We start from the raw sequence: 15260 nt of genomic DNA on the forward strand, positions 1-15260 counted from the left end.
TCAAAGGGATAAAGATTAAGGGTAAGGAATATAAAATGGCTGCGTATGCAGATGACCTACTATTATATACAACTAATCCAAAATACTCACTACCCCACGGTATACCATGAGACCAATGATGAAGCAAAATCAAAAGGGGTATCTATATTGATATTGAAATCATGCCCCATCGTTATCTTGGATGTGCTTAGAGACCCAAAAGGGCGCTATCTATTTCTCAAAGGCCATATTTACAACCGACACATAACTATAGCCAATATATACACCCCAAACTCTCATCAGGTGTCCTTTTTCCGAGAGACTATTTCCCAACTCACAACTTTCCAGAAGGGAGTCCTTATATTAGGGGGGATTTTAATGCTCCCCTGAATCCTTCTCTCGATACTTCAAATGGATCTTCATGTCTCAAGTACAGGGCACTGAGAGACATAAAATCGCAATTCCAAATGCTATCCTTACATGACACATGGCGTACGCTTTACCCGGCGGTTAAGGACTTCACTTTCTTTTCACCCCCACATAATAAATACTCTCGGATCGATCATTTTTTCCTCACGCAAGCCGATATTAACTGTTTGGAAAGAGCCACAATTGAGCCTTTGCTCCTCTCTGACCACAACCCGATAACAATCACCCTTTCGCTATCACAAGATCCTCCACGATCTGCCATATGCAGACAGGATGATTCCTTGCTACTAGACACAGCCAATATCTCGTCAATCGCAGAATGTCTTTCAAACTATTTTACAGATAACACTACAGAGGAGTCACCATGAGCCGCCGTCTGGGCTGCACATAAATGTGTTGTGCGGGGATTACTAATATCCCTAACAGCACAGAGAAACAAACTAAAGAAAGCACATATGGACAAATTGTATAGGCGTGTTCATTCTCTGGAAAGGGCTCACAAACGCACCCTTGCTGACTCATACCTCACCGAACTCACCTCGGTCAGGGAAGAATTACTGGAAGAGCTTCAGAAAACATTAAAACGCAAATTTGCATTGACACACAAACTGTTTTACGAATCCGGCAATAAAGCCGGTAAGTTATTAGCCAGAGCCCTTCAGAGAAAGAAAGCGTTGTACAACATTCATAAAATTGTGACCCCGAATGGAGAGTCAATTGTTGATTCTGACGCTATAGGAAATCACTCACCTTACATATGATTAATGCCGCTACACAACGCATCCCCAGACATTGGAGAACCACAAGAACACCAACTGTGAGTGAATGGTACCGACAGATTGATAACACTGAAGAAATGGAAAGACTTAGCCCTTGTACACACGGTCGGAGATTCCGACAACCAAATCCGTCGGATTTTGTCCATCGGATTTTGTCCGACAGATTTTGTCCGAAACTGTTGCATACACACGGTCGGACAAAGTTGTTGGAAAATCCGATCGTTCAGAACGTGATGACGTTATTTCGTTACGATGGGACTACATTCAGGCTAGTAGCCAATAGCTTTGATGTAGGAATTTGATCTGAGCATGCGTGGCACTTTGTCCGATCGGAATTCCATACACATGATCGGAGTATGTCCGATCGGAGCATTTTGTCGCAAAATATTTCCGGAAAGTTGGAAAATTTAGTCCGACGGATATTCCGACGGAAACAGTCCGATACAGACCACACACAGCTAGACATGTGCAAAAGGAAAAAAATGTGTTTAGTTTAGTTTCGTTTTAATTTGTTAATTAATTAATTTTGTTTAGTTATTTTCGTTAAATTCCTTCGTTTTCATATTTCATTTAGTTTATTACCAAATTCGAAAAATCGGTCACATTCGAAAATATTTCAACCAAATTCGAAAATATTTCTACCGAATTTGAAATGATTTCAACATGATTCGAAATTATTTCAACTGCATTGGAAACTATTTCAACCGGATTCGAAAATATTTTGCGACCCGACTTTGGGGCCACGTATCTCGGGGTCACTTGGTGCTAGAAACCCCAAATTGTATATGTTATAGTGCTAGTTCTATTGTATTTGCATGCCAAATTTGGTGTTTCTAGCTATAAGTGACCCCAAGATATGTGGCCCCAAATTCAGGTCGCAAAATGTCATTCTCTGCTGCAGAGAAGTACTTTCATATTGCCCATATCTGGGGTCGCTTGGTGGCAGGTGACGTGGCAAGTGGACAATCCACAACTTGGTCACATGGCACTCATGGCCGGTCACATGGCACTCGTGTTTCAATCACATGGCACTCGTGGCCGGTCACATGGCACTCGTGTCAGGCCACGTGGCACTCGTGGCTGGCCACGACACTCGTGTCAGGTCACGTGGCACTCATGGCCGGTCACGTGGCACTCGTGGCCAGTCACGTGGCACTCGTGGCCGGTCATGTGGTACTCCTGGCAGGTGTCGTGGCAAGTGGATAATACACAACTTGTGGCAGGTGACGTGGCAAGTGGACAATACACAACTTGTGGCAGGTGACGTGGAAAGTGGACAAATACAATACACAACTTTTGGCAAGTGGACAATGACATACAGCATATGCACTTGCCTTGCGATCGACATCCGTGACTTCTTCAATCAGGGATGCTGACAACTTCAGAAATATAAATGAAATAAGATGTGTGTGTTTTTTTTGCACTGTACACTGCAAGTATGAAAAGTTGATGTGACAGATTTATATAAGTAACTAACCATCTTCCAAAATTTCTAGTTCAAATCGAAAAGATTAGAACAGAATAGAAAAAAAATAATTTAATAGAATAAAATAGAAAGAATATACAACCTCCTTCTGAAATTCAAATTTGAATAGAATAAATTTGAATTTTGAATAGTATGAATTCAAATTTTTAAACAAATTAATTTTAAATTTGGATAGAAAAGATTATAATAAAATAGAAAATAGACTAGAAAAATGACAGAACAGAACAGGACAGAATATCTTATATTTTATTCTGTTCTGTACTATTGTTTTTCTAGTCTATTCTTTTATAATCCATTAAAATCTTTTCTATTAAAATCAAAATCATGGTATAGTCTGCAGGAGATCTGCAAAAAATGTAAATAGATGCTAATAGTCTGCAGGAGATCTTATGGAAACAAATAGTAATCTGCAAAAGAAAATTAAAATGAAACAGATAGTATCTATATTCTATTCTGTTCTATTGTTCTAGTCTATTCTCTATTTCGATTGTAATCTTTTCTAATCAAATTTGAATTCATTCTATACGAAATTCAAATGTCAGAAAGAAATGTATATATTATAAAACCACCATCTTCCAAAAATTTGAATTTAGTATATAATGATTTCGATTTTAATAGAATATAAAAGAATAGACTAGAAAAACAATAGAACAGAATAAAATATAATATATTCTATTCTGTTCTATAATTTTTCTAGTCTATTTCTATTTTATTATAATCTTTTCAATCCAAATTTAAAATTAATTAATTAAAAATTTAGAATTCATACTATTCGAAATTCAAATTTATTCTATTTGAAATTAGAATTTCAGAAGATGGTTGTATATTCTTTCTATTTTATTCTATAAAATTTTATTTTTTTCTAATCTTTTCTATTTGAATTAGAAATTTTGGAAGATGGTTAGTTACTTATATACATCTGTCACATCAACTTCTCATACTTGCAGTGTACAGTGCAAAAAACACTCACATCTTATTTCATTTATATTACTTTTCTGCAGAAGAGAATGACATTTTGTGACCCAACTTTGGGGCCATGTATCTCGGGGCCACTTGTAGCTAGCAACCCTAAATTTGGTATGCAAACACAGTAGAACTAGCACTACAACATATCCAATTTGGGGTTTCTAGCTCTAAGTGACCCCGAGTTATGGTGCCCCAAAGTTGGGTCGCAAAATGTCAAGCACTTTTCTGAAGCAGAGAATGACATTTTGTGACCCGACTTTAGGGCCATGTATCTCGGGGTCAATTTGGATATGTTGTAGTGCTAGTTCTACTGTGTTGGCATACCAAATTTGGTGTTCCTAGCTATAAGTGGCCCCGAGATACATGGCCCCAAATTCGGGTGGCAAAATGTCAGTTTTCGAATTTGATTCAAATTTCGTTTGAATTCGTTAGCATTGCAATTCGGTAATTCGGATGCATCCGAATGTCCGAATAATGAAAATTCGTCCGAATTTCGATTCAGAATGAAACGGAATGCACATGTCTACACACAGCCCTTGTACACACGGTCGGAGATTCCGACAACCAAATCCGTTGGATTTTATCCAAAACTGTTGCATACACACGGTGGGACGAAGTTGTCAGAAAATCTGATCGTTCAGAACGTGATGACGTTATTTCGTTACGACGGGACTACGTTCAGGCTAGTAGCCAATAGCTTTGATGTAGGGATTTGATCTGAGTATGTGTGGCACTTTGTCCGATCGGAATTCTGTACACATGATCGGAGTATGTCCGATTGGAGCATTTTGTTGGAAAATATTTCCGGCAAGTTGGAAAATTTGGTCCGACGGATATTCCGACGGAAACAGTCCGATGCAGACCACACACAGTCGTAATATCCGACAAAACGCGCCGATCGGACACATTCCATCGGAATCTCCGATCGTGTGTACAAGGGCTTATACATCAAGCTCATGACAAACACTCCAAATTCACTCACACTGGGGCATGCTGGATACAATTTAGATCCTCCACAAAACATACCACTACTCACTTGCTACCCTCAACCTGATCTGATAATGAGATAAATAGCTGTGCTGCTTTGTCTAGGGGCCGTCTCCCCCATTCCTCCTTTCCCCATCCTTATTCTCTCCTTTACCTTACAGAAAGCTTACAGGTAGCCTTCCCTCTTACCCCCTCTCTATATCCTCATACACCATTTATATACCTCAGTTTCTGTCGACAATCGCCTCTCCCCCTCCCCATATCTCTCTCTCCTCCCCTCCATGTTGCACAATGTAATCATTTAATGTTAGCATCGATACACAGACTAATGTTCAATAACAATAGATATTCCATATGGTTATAATAGAACTCGTCAAGTCTCCTCATAAACCCCTCGGTTCCTTCACCGGCAGTTCTCCTCCGTCAACAGTTATCTCCCATTAGGGGTGGATGGATATGAAAGAGACTTGATGCAAAACGGATTGTTTTCCGTTAAATAAACCTTGGATCCCAACTGGTTTCCGACATTCCCTGTGACTGGGGTTTTCATCAACATAAATCCTCTACCTACAAATGTAACACCCCTGTTATGAGTATATCACAGCAGAATAGGATGTGAGCCCTAGGGGGGTCTTTCTTATCCTTATTAACGTTTACATTGATGTTCTACTCTACGGTTACAACCTATCTAATGCTCAAACATAGATAAACCTTCTACACCTCTGTTTTACCTCCCAACCGCAATAGAAATTTGGTGTTTATAAGATCATTTATTGCTGTATTTTACTATCTGTATATTTTATTTGTTGTACTACAAAACTTTCAATAAACTATTGAAACAAAAAAAAATGAGAACACTGAGTGTTTGCAAAGCTTACATCACATATCAATGGAAGGCAATGACTCCATTTTTATATTTCAGTTATTTTATTGGAAGTTCTCATATTGAACAATCAGTTACAAAATACAAAGTGTTACAAATGACAAGTGACATTGTCCATCCTTGTTTAGATAGACATATCACATTGACATGGAGTGATAAAACACAATATAAGTGGGATATTTGTGAGACAAGTCCTCCCTGTGCACGTGCCAATAATAAAGGACATCCAGGGACTCACACCCCCTTCACACACTCCCCACACATATATCCCCCTGCTTCTTATATGATGAGATCAGCCATGGAGTATATCTGAGGTGTATATCAGGGTGTGCTTCTTCCCCACATGAGACCTGTGATGTCCAACAACATTCATATAGAAGACATTTCCCGCACTCAAGTCACTAATACACCTCAAGGGTTGTGTGGGATCCCTGATGGACAGGAAGACAGGACTTCAGTGAGGAACATTTCCCACACTCAGGACAGGAATACGGCTTCTCCCCGTGTGAGATCTCTGATGTTTGGAAAGACTGGACTTCCTTGAAAAACATTTTCCGCACTCAGGACAAGAATATGGCTTCTCCCCCGTGTGAGATCTCTGATGTCTGGAAAGACTGGACTTCCTTGAAAAACATTTCCCGCACTCAGGACAGGAATGCGGCTTTTCCCCCGTGTGAGATCTCTGATGTGTGGAAAGATTGGACTTGTCTGAAAAACATTTCCCACACTCAGGACAGGAATACGGCTTCTCTCCTGTATGAGATCTCTGATGTGTGGAAAGACTGGACTTGTCTGAAAAACATTTCCCACACTCAGGACAGGAATACGGCTTCTCCCCCGTGTGAGATCTCTGATGTGTAAAAAGATGGGACTTATGTGAAAAACATTTCCCGCACTCAGAACAGGAATATGGCTTCTCCCCTGTGTGAGATCTCTGATGTGTGGAAAGATGGGACTTCTGTGAAAAATATTTCCCACACTCAGAACAGGAATACGGCTTCTCCGCTGTGTGAGATCTCTGATGTGTGGAAAGATGGGACTTCCTCGAAAAACATTTCCCGCACTCAGGACAGGAATACGGCTTCTCCCCTGTATGAGATCTTGTATGCTCATTAAGCTTGGATTTCTGATGGAAACACTTCCCACACTCAGTACAGGAAAACCTCTTCTCTGTTGGAAGGACGGCCCCGTCCCACACAGTCTGAGGTTCCTCAGGATCAGAGGAAGACGATGGTCCATCTACACTGTGTGGTGCCGGATGGACATTTGAGGTGGACGGGTTTTCTCCTGGACTATACTGTGTGATGTCCTCATCTTCTACTTCACAGTCTGGAGACAAAGTGAGACAATCCTCTGAGGTTTTCCTCATCTCCCGTCCATCTACTAAAATAGAAATACAAAGATTATTACTAGACATGAGCTGATTGGTTCCCCTAAACCAGGACTCCGCCCACATCAGGCAGCTTTGTCTCCGAGGATCTTACAATTCCCCCCTCAAGGTAACTAGTAAATCGGTCCTCTGATCTCCTACCAGATCATTTCTTTATTCATGGACCTTAGTCAGAGAGTGAGGAAACAACGAGAACTGTCTATTATAGGAGTGACAGTGATGAGGGGATTATAGGACGAGTGTCCCCTCCCCCTCTATCACTCATTGCCATCTTCCCAACACAAGAAGTCCTGAACTCCCTGATTTAGTCATGAATAACAGCGGGGCTGAGCCCCACCAGAGGTCAGAGAGTGAGGATGGGGGGAGAACAAACAAGATGAAGACTGGACTGATCCTGAAGACCCCCATCATTGGGTTATTGACTCCTCCCTCATTATCACTTTCTGTTTAAGGGTCCAAAGGTTGAGGATGTTATCACATTATTATTAGGGGTGGTAAAACCCCATAGTAAAAATGTGTTTTTATCACCCCTGCCCCAACCACATCCCCTTTAGCTGCAGTGGCCAGAGGTGTTCACATGTCATAGCCGCAATAGGAGTTATATGCATTGTCATGGTTGGTGGGTGTCATGGTTGGTGGGTGTCATAGTTGGTGGGTGTCATAGTTGGTGGGTGACATGGTTGGTGGGTGTCGTGGTTGGTGGATGTCGTGGTTGATGATTGGTGGGTGTCATAGTTTGTGGGTGTCGCACCTACCAAGCATAACCCATTCAAGTGGATGAGCCAACTCTGCAAGTGCCCTGCAACCTTGTGCAGTACAGAAAATAAGGGGTTAAAGCAGGCAGCATTGTTGCTTTCTCACCACCTGCTTTAACCCCTTGGACCTTACAGAAGCATGAAGTTGTGGGGCTCCTCCATAATGCCCTTATTTACTTAAATGGGTTAAAATTGGCAGGCAGTACACTGCTGCTCCTCTGAAAAGCGATCCAAGTGTGTGTTGACAGGTGGTGAGGAGGTGATATGTTGCCTCCTCACCACCTGATTTGCACCCATGGTTGCGGTGCAATGCACACTATTGTGACACAGTAGTATGGCAATTAGAGGGTTAACTCAGGTTTGAGGAGGTGACACTGGGCAATACTGTGCCTGGTGATCTTTGACTCATCCATGTTGTTCAGGTAGATCTCCACCTCGTTAAGGTTACCTACCTCTGCTATACAGACATATCCCTCCACCCGGCACTGCCAGCAAACAACAGAACTAGTAACCCCGGGAGAATTCCTCTGTCAGAGATCTCGCTAGATCCGGGTATGGGACAGAAGACCGAAGACACAATCCCCAGATGTCTAAGACAAGCAACACCTATAGAGAAAATCAACATTTTGCTGCCAGCTGAACCCTCCGAATCTCCATAAATCCATCCTAGATACATGAACTGTGTCTGCAGCACAGAGAAGGAAGATTATCCGAGAGAAATCCAGGAATACAGGACGGGGAACACAGCTCAGGAAAGTGACCAGGGGATTACAGGCTGATATCACCCAGCCCCCGCCCTACTCTGGACCAATCAGTGAGCAGTATGGGTGGAGGAATGGATTTGGTGTTAATGACCCACCTGTGCTGATCTCTGTAGGAGTGTCCTCCTCTATAAGTGTCCCCGTTATTCCATCCTCCTCCATAGACTGCTGATCATCCCTCACATACCTCTCTTCTTCTTCTGATTTCACCTCAAATTCTATATCCATTGGATCTCCACTCTAAATCAGGAAAATGAGAGAAAATATCATCTGTAAGATAGAAGATTTATTACTGTGACATCACAGATATAAAATCCACACATCTCCATCCATGTTCTAGATGCTCCATCCCACCAACCTTGTAATAATGAGGGATGGTGAGATCTTCCTGTGTGGAATCCCGGGAATACAGAGGATGGTGACATCTCTCTGGGGGGTTCATGTAGCTGGATGTCTCCACCATGGTGTCCTGGTACAGATCTTTGTGTTCTTTTAGGAACTTTGACTCCTCCATCACCCCATCCTCCACATCATCCTCTTCTTTTATCTCTTCTTTAACATCAACTTCAGAATTACTGAGGTTTCCACTCTGAAAATATAATAAAAATGACATCAATTATAATGTAGTAAGGTCCCGGGCCCCCTTTGGTCTAATGAGACCCTCCAGAGTTAGTCACAGCTGACATCCTTCTATGCAGAGTGGGTTATGAGACATGGTGGGTGCAAAATAAAGTAGATTAATGGGCACCAGACACTTCTTGAATGCCAAGAGATTTATTGTTTCTTGAACAGAACTGTGGGAGAGAGGGTTAGGGCCAGGACACCCTTAGTAGTTGCAATGTAAATTGGCAGACTCTGAGACTTCTATAGGTAGACAGCCATGCAGGGAAAGGCATCCAGCAAGACACCACATCTGCACGAGTAAGGAAGCCATCTCCTATGGCAACAGTCTTATAATAGTTTCTAACACAAGTTGTAACAAACTTCTTTATTTCCTCTACAATCTCCTTTTGTAGATCTTCACTCCACTGATCTCCCAGTCTCTCTCACTGGACTTGTTGATCCACCGCCACTGAAACCCCTGAGCTCTTCCATCCTTCTCACTCAGTATCTTCCTCAAGTGTCTCCCCCGCTTCCCTGCTGGGTCCCTAGCTTGGCACTCACAGATACCCCTCAAGTGTCACCTCGCTGGCTGGCTCGGTCCCTGACTTGACACACAAGGCTTCTCTGCAAGCATCACCTCCGCTGGTTGGGTCCCTGGCTTGAAACCTACTGAAGTTTCCCAATTCTTCACCATCCCCGGTTGGTGAGAATGCTGCTCTGGTACTTTCTTCAGCTACTCACATTGGTCCCTGGTAATAAGGTGGATGGTCCCTTAGTAACAAAAGCTTCCCCTCTACCTCCGTCCATGACTGGTTCTCCAGCTGTCAGAATCATCCCTTCTGGTTGGACTGCATGCCGCCATCCCAACCCTATGCTGCTCTCTTGTTTCTGGATAGGCCCTCAGAGAGCCTAGCAGCCAGATGTCCCCGGGATAGGCCTCAGGCTCTGGCCTAGCAGACCGGGGCAGCACAACACACATCCACCCAGACAGCCATCCAGGTGGCACAGAACACCGATTACCTGACCTCACCCAAATAAATAGGCTCTCCCAGCAGGCCAAGGGATTCAAGAAAATTCCTGCCCATTGGTTGAGATACCATATCTATTCCTAATTTTTCCTTGCAATGCCCTTGTCTTATCTAATGCCACCAGATACCCGGCCACCTAGTTCCAGGAGAGAGAGGTGCAGCAATTCCAGAATTAGGGTGAGATCAATTGACCCCTAACCATAGGTGAGCGCAGCCTATTGCATTAGGGTGTGCACTCCAAAGTTCAAGAGCATATTACGGTACACCCTAAATACAGATGTAATGTGTTCCTAAGGTTGAACCTAGACTTTAATATATTGGGGGCATTTACACTGACCACTGGCACCCTCAACCACCCACATGATGCTGCTCCTGGATAATGGTAATGCACATTGGGTGATTAGGGTGTGCCTAGACACACCCGACACATCCTGTGTGCACGCCTATGCCCCTAACAATTGGCCATGGCATCTATCACTCGGCAAATAAATTTAGGAGCAGCTCTGCCTAAACATCAGGGTGCTACATCCTCCCCCTGCCTAGGAAACTACATCTCATAGTTTTGCAGAAAAAAATAATAATTTGAGCCTTCAAGCCTGAGAGTGAATGTCCTGGCAAAAGCTGGGATGGGAGGGGAAACAAGGAAAGGAATAATAATAAAAGTAATACAAGGGGGGTACCACATGAAATAAACATATGTAACATATACATAAGTGAATGGTAGTTCACACAAGGCAGATAAATATCAGACATTATGTACAATTTATGTGTGGTATACCACCCAAACAATTGAGGGAAATATAAACATCAGCCTTATATTCTAACTATCTATCTAATATATACAATAATAAAGAGCATGAATAGTTATCATTAGGGATGAGCCAAACACCCCCCACCCCCAGTTCGGTTTGCACCAGAACTTGCGAACAGGCAAAAGTCTATGGGACACGAACATGAGAAATTGAAAGTGCTCATTTTAAAGGCTTATATTCAAGCTATTGTCATAAAAAGTGTTTGGGGATCCGGGTCCTGCCCTGCAAAAAAGTTTTAAAAATGTAAATTTTTTTCGGGGGCAGTGATTTTAATAATGCTTAAAGTGAAACAATAAAAGTGAAATATTCCTTTAAATATCGTGTCGGGGGGTCTCCTTAGTCTGCCTGTAAAGTAGGGCATCTTTCCCGTGTTTATAAAGGAAAAATTGAATTTAAAATTGCTTGCGGCTGTAATGTATTATTGGAAATTTCCATAAAAATCATTGAAAAAAAATGGTGTGGGTCCCGTCCCCCCCCAGCAGTCCATTACCAGGCCCTTAAGGTTTGGTATGGATTTTAAGGGGAACCCCACCCCAAAATAAAAATAAAATGGTGTGGGGGTCCCCCCAAAATCCATACCAAACCCTTATCCGAGCATGCAACCCGGCAGGCTGCAGGAAAAAGGGGAGGGTCGAGAGAGCGCCTCCCCTCCTGAACCATACCGGGACACATGCCCTCAACATGCAGAGGGTTTCTTGGGGTCCCCCCAAAACACCTTGTCCCTATATTGGGCCTCATCCCCAAAACCCTTGGCCGGTGGTTGTGGGGGTCTGCGGTGGGGAAAAGTAGATGGGGAAGTGAGGGGGAGGGAAGTAGATAGGGAAGTGGGGTGAGAGGGAAGTTGATGGGGAAGTGGGGGGAGAGGGAAGTAGACAGGAAAGTGGGGTGAGAGGGAAGTAGATGGGAAAGTGGGGGAAGAGGGAAGTAGACAGGGAAGTGGGGTGAGAGGGAAGTAGATGGGAAAGTGGGGGGAGAGGGAAGTAGATGAGGAAGTGGGGGGAGAGGGAAATAGATGGGGGTGGGGGAGAGGGAAGTAGACGAGGAAGTGGGGAGAGAGGGAACTAGATAGGAAAAAGAGGGTTAAATTCCAGTTATTTGTGGACAGTGTGTGTGTGTGTGAGGGGGGAATGTCCGCTATTAATATCAGTTGATTTAAAAAAAGTTGTGTTCACTGGGGGGGAAATGATTGGCATTAGTGATTAGTAGGAAAAAGGGGGAAGGAGCAAGGGGGTAAGAGGTTCTCAATAGAGAAACAGTAGGCACTGCTGCTCAGTAGCTGGACAGGGGGAAGTGGGGGCGTAGGGCGGTAACTAGGGGGGGGGCAGAAGTGTGGAAAAGGGACAATAAAGGGACAGAGGGGCGGTGAAGTGGGGAAGGGGGAGTCGAGAGGACAGAGGGCTGGACAGGAGAAAGTGAGGGACAGGGGTTGGATAGGGGGCATTGGGGTAAACTGGGAGGCAGTGGAGAAACAAGGAGCTTAACAGGAAGGCAGTGGGGGATGGGAAGGTAGTGGTGCTCAGTGGGAGATGAATACCTGGCTCATGGTGTCCTGGTCTGGAGGTTGATGTGAAGCTCCTCTGATGAGTCTTCTATAGTTGGGGTCCTCTCGGATGGTCCCTCTTGGCTCCTCTGATGAGTCTTCTATAGTTGGGGTCCTCTCGGATGGCCCCTCTTGGTTCCTCTGATGAGTCTTCTATGGTTGGGGTCCTCTCGGATGGTCCCTCTTGATGCCTCTGATGAGTCTTCTATGGTTGGGGTCCTCTCGGATGGTCCCTCTTGGTTCCTCTGATGAGTCTTCTATGGTCGGGTGACTTCTGACTGGAGATGAAGGGGGAAATCTCTCCCAACTCTCGGCTCCTCTTCCTCCTGCTCAAAAGTTGTCCACAATCAGGGGAAAGTTCTCCTTAAAGTGTCTTTCCACCTTGTGGGGGTCCTAGGCCTGCAATGTGCAGACTGTAGACATGAAGCTGATTTTGCTCTGACCTGTGTGAGGATCTTCTCTGTTTCTCCTCCGTGTCCCCGATGGAAGATGGAGGCTTCGTGTCCTGGCTGAGAGATGTGAGGGAAGTTCTTTGTCTGCACTACAGATCTGGGAAGACCCCAATCACATTGTGAGCCAGCTTCCTCACAGGGAGCCCCTCCCCCACAGACGCCCTGGGGCCCCGTTGACTACAATCACAGTGCGGGGGAGGGGGTTTCACAAAGAGGACCCCTCCCTCCATTCTCTGGGATGACACTATAGTTGGATAAATATAGAGAGAAACAAGAATGTAACTGCGCTGGCAAAAAAGGAAAGAAGCTATGGAGAGCAGCAGCAATACAGTGCGATAACACAGGAAATACCCATAAAATCAAAAAAAGCTGCACTATAAAAATTTAAATAATTGATTTTATAGTTGGATAAATGATTCTGTATTTAGAATGTATCCGGTCTATAAACCAGAGGCTCTGGATGGACAGTTGGATAAATTGATCATTTGTGTGGGGGAGGGGGAGTTGATCTATAGGGAGTGTATGAGGGAGGGAAGTGACATGTGAGGTTATTTGTTGGAATCTGTTTGCGCAGAGAAAGCAGACAAGTTGTTAGAACTTTTTGTTAAATGGAGGGATGTGTATGGGAGAGGGGTGAGAAATCTGGGAGGGATGTGTATGGGGGAGGGGTGAGAAGTCGGGGAGGGATGTGTAGGGGGGAGGGGGGAGAAGTTGGGGAGGGTTGTGTATGGGGGAGGGGTGAGAAAGTGGGGAGGGGTGTGTATGGGGGAGGGGTGATAAGGTGGGGATGGATGTGCATGGGGGAGGACTGTGTATGGGGGAGGGGTGAGAAGATGGGGAGGGCTGTGTATGAGGGAGGGGTGAGAAGTCGGGGGGAGGGGGAAGACGTTGGGGAGGGCTGTGTATGGGGGAGGGGTGAGAAGTTGGGGAGCGATGTGTATGGGGGAGGGGTGAGAAGGTGGGGAGGGGTGTGTATGGGGGAGGGGTGTTTATGGGGGAGGGGTGAGAAGGTGGGGAAAGATGTGCATGGGGAGGGGTGAGAAGACGGGGCGGGATGTGTATGGGGGAGGGATGAGAAGACGGGGAGAGCTGTGTATGGGGACAAGGGGTGAGAAGGCAGGGGAGGGATGTGTAGGGGGGAGGGGGGAGAAGTCAGGGAGGGCTGTGTATGGGGGAGGGGTGATAAGATGGGGAGGGCTGTGTATGGGGGCGAGGGTGAGAAGGCAGGGAAGAGATGTGTAGGGGGGAGAAGTTGGGGAGAGCTGTGTATGGAGGAGGGATGAGAAGTCGGGGAGGGATGTGCATGGGGAGGAGTAAGAAGTCGGGGAGGGATGTGTATGGGGGAGAGGTGAGAAATGTGGGAGGGATGTGTATGGGGGAAGGGTGAGAAGTCGGGGAGGGATGTGTAGGGGGGAGGAGGGAGAAGTCGGGTAGGGTTGTGTATGGGGGAGGGGTGAGAAAGTGGGGAGGGGTGTGTATGGGGGAGGGGTGATAAGGGGGGGATGGATGTGCATGAGGGAGGACTGTGTATGGGGGAGGGGTGAGGAGATGGGGAGGGCTGTGTATGAGGGAGGGGGGAGAAGTCAGGGAGGGCTGTGGATGGGGAAGGGGTGAGAAGTCGGAGGGAGGGGTAAGACGTTGGGGAGGGCTGTGTATGGGGGAGGGGTGAGAAGGTGGGGAGGGGTGTGTATGGGGGAGGGGTGTTTATGGGGGAGGGGTGAGAAGGTGGGGAAAGATGTGCATGGGGGAGGGGTGAGAAGACGGGGCGGGATGTGTATGGGGGAGGGATGAGAAGATGGGGAGAGCTGTGTATGGGGACGAGGGGTGAGAAGGCAGGGGAGGGATGTGTAGGGGGAGGGGTGAGAAGTCAGGGGGGGATGTGTATGGGGGAGGGGTGATAAGATGGGGAGGGCTGTGTATGGGGGCGAGGGGTGAGAAGGCAGGGAAGAGATGTGTAGGGGGGAGAAGTTGGAGAGGGATGTGTATGGAGGAGGGGTGAGAAGTTGGGGAGGGATGTGCATGGGGAGGAGTAAGAAGTCGGGGAGGGATGTGTATGAGGGAGGGATGAGAAGGTGTGGAGGGCTCTGTATGGGGGAGGGGTGAGAAGACAGGGAGGGCTGTGTATGGGGGAGGGGTGAGAAGTTGGGGAGAGCTGTGTATGGGGCAGGGTTGTGTATGGGGGAGGGCTGTGTATGGGGGAGGGGAGGGTTGTGTATGGGGGAGGAGTGAGAAGTTGGGGAGGGCTGTGTATGGGGGAGGGCTGTGTATGGAGGAGGGCTGTGTATGGGGGAGGGCTGTGTATGGGGGAGGGGAGGGCGGTGTATGGGTTGGGCTGTGTATGGGGGAGGGCGGTGTATGGGGTTGGGCTGTGTATGGGGGAGGGCGGTGTATGGGGTTGGGCTGTGTATGG

General features: G+C 45.9%; 1 pseudogene; it reads right to left on the reverse strand.

Moving 5' to 3' along the window:
- LOC143956762 (uncharacterized) overlaps positions 1-12401 on the reverse strand; it is a 40591-nt pseudogene extending 28190 nt beyond the window's left edge.
- Between the last annotated feature and the right edge of the window lie 2859 nt (positions 12402-15260).

Source organism: Lithobates pipiens, unplaced genomic scaffold, assembly GCF_037356315.1.
Source record: "Lithobates pipiens isolate NorthernLeopardFrog02 unplaced genomic scaffold, aLitPip1_a1.2 Scaffold_41, whole genome shotgun sequence".
Classification (NCBI taxonomy): domain Eukaryota; kingdom Metazoa; phylum Chordata; class Amphibia; order Anura; family Ranidae; genus Lithobates; species Lithobates pipiens.